Raw genomic sequence first — 2,634 nt, forward strand, 5'->3', positions numbered from 1 at the left:
AGAGAAGGGAGTCTTACGATCCAATCCTGAGAAATACCACACGGTACATATATTAGGTCTTTAGGGAAATCGCTAAGTAGCGAAACAAGTTCAGTTCCTTTAAAGTTGTTACGCGACGAAGTTTGCATATTTTCGAGCTAGGAAAGAATTTTATTTCCACTGATTTAATATATAATTCATTTCTGCATATTGTATTTTTACAGTTATAAATAAAAGTAATCGGGCATTCTTTTACAGCTGGCGCTAACCAGAGCACCGTTTTTTGAGGAGAGATTCTAAAAGTAGTAGAGTTTTTTTTATCGAAGAGATATGATGCATAGTGCTGGTTCCAATCAAACTCATAATAGATTATGACATGGTTGATACTCCAGAATAGTGTAAGTGGCCGGATTTGGTCGCGAAACAATAGTAATTCTGAACTCGATTCAAAAATTTAAGACACAAGATATACTCAATACTTTCACACTACACTGTATACATTTATTGATAAGAGTTGCGCATTAAATCACGCCTGGAAATATCAATAGTTGGTCAAATTAAAAGACAGGAAATGAGTTCTTGCAAAAACTATGATTTTCTAAACTCAATATCTTTGAAATCCGATGTAGTAGAACTTTTATTTGTCAAACTATGAATTTTGTAAGATTAATAGTCTAAGTTTGAAAAATCAAAGGTTTACACCATCAGGATGCAAAGATATAGGAATTTTATTATTATAATTTGTAGCAAGAACTCAGTTCTGTTGCCGAAATATTTAGAAATTCCACCAAAGAAAACAGGAAATTTTCTAATCTGATAGCTGGGTTATGGAAAATGGGTATTATCTAAAAGTAAAATTACTTCAAAAACTAAGCCTTGTACTTTATTAGTAAAGCTGACCTGAAAGAAACCTTTAACTCTGGAAGGTCTGCTGGGTCCAGACCCTAAATAATATAATGTTTAACTAAAATCATAAAATGAAAACATAAAATGATGTATATAACAACAAATTATCAAAGATTTCGGAATGAAGACCTAAACATTTTATGGTAAAAAGATTTAAATCATGAAAATTATGTTCCTTAATTCTCAATTTAACATTATGTTAAGATTGCAAAATCAATTCAAAATTGTAATTAATTCATGAACAAGTCTGAAAAGCATTAATATTTGATTTTTGCTTTATCAAAAACAAGTTTTCTAACAACCTTTACTATAATAAAAAATTACTGATCATGGAATTTATTGTTGGCACTTTTCATTTGTAGATTTTTGCAATCTATGTTTAGACTAATCTATAACAAGACTATGGAGTGTTATTGTGAAATTTCTCTGGGGGGCAGTTTTAAAAAACACTATTAGTATTTACAGAAACTCTGAAAGACATAAAAATTGAGTCATTTTACGGTTTATAGCCCCTTACTTTTATTCTTAATAAGAATTGTAATAATACTTTTATTTAAATTTTTTCTTTTATATATACCTGGTCTTTTATCACTGCTTGGACAAAAGTCAAAATCTGAAACATAGGTATATTTTGGAAGTTTATTTGGACATTTGAGACACATTGGTCAGTGGGTTAAGCTCTGATCGGAGAAACATACAGACAGACAGACAGACAGAAAAAAGTAAGGAATTACTTCTTGACATATACTTTGAATATCCCCAATTATGGATAAATCGTTCTTATTTAACTTTTGTTTCAATTTTTGTTTTTAGCACAGTGAAACTTTTACTAAAGCTATTAGTCGTGTACTTTTCTAATATTTATAGAATATTATTCAAGAAAAAAAAAATAGAAATAAACATGTAAAAGAAGACTAATTACCAGATCAATATACTCATCTGTCCAACCCTTGGGTGAATGATCGCTTGATTGATCCACAGTTGCAACTGCAGCTGCATCAAGCAAAGGTAACAAACAAATAACTAAACAAGAATATTTTCGAAAAATTCTAAATCCTAGAAACTTATGTAACAATTCTTATTTAATTCTTAATCCTAAACCCTAAAGTCCTAATTTTCAACATTAAATCTCAAATCCTGTATACATTTGAGAATTTGCTTTTAGCTCCTTAACAAGTCTTAATCCCTAATCCTTGATCCATAATCCAAAATTTAAGTTGTAGTAAAAAATGATTAATTAAATTATTCACTGTTTCAAATTTGTTTAAATCGCCTAGTTTATCTTTTTTATAAAAGATTTATCTTGTGTTTTGAAACTAAACCATTTTTTGGCAACTGAAATGATCTCAAAGAAGGTTAATGGTCAATCAAAGATAAACAATCTTACTTTAAAAAAAATGTCCTAATTTTTCATTTTTGAAAATGCGCCAATTTTAACAGAAATATTCGTAAACATTTATTTTAGAACGATCGATTTTCTGAGAAACAGTTAAACCCTAGTTATATCTATCTTAAAAAAGGGTACTGTCGTTTATGTCAATTATATTGGATTATATATATTAAGTAAACATAATCACCTGCAAAGGCCAGCATCGTTCTTTAAACTAAATATTTATTTTCCGACTCCAATTCAAGGCCTTATCATCTGAAAATATTCAAAATAGACAATATTTATATTATCAGGAGCAACCAGGAGATTACGTATCCCTTCCAATAATAACAAGCCGTTGTGTTGGTCCCAGTTTTGGG

This window comes from Eurytemora carolleeae, unplaced genomic scaffold (genome assembly GCF_000591075.1).
Source record: "Eurytemora carolleeae unplaced genomic scaffold, Eaff_2.0 scaffold555, whole genome shotgun sequence".
Lineage (NCBI taxonomy): Eukaryota > Metazoa > Arthropoda > Copepoda > Calanoida > Temoridae > Eurytemora > Eurytemora carolleeae.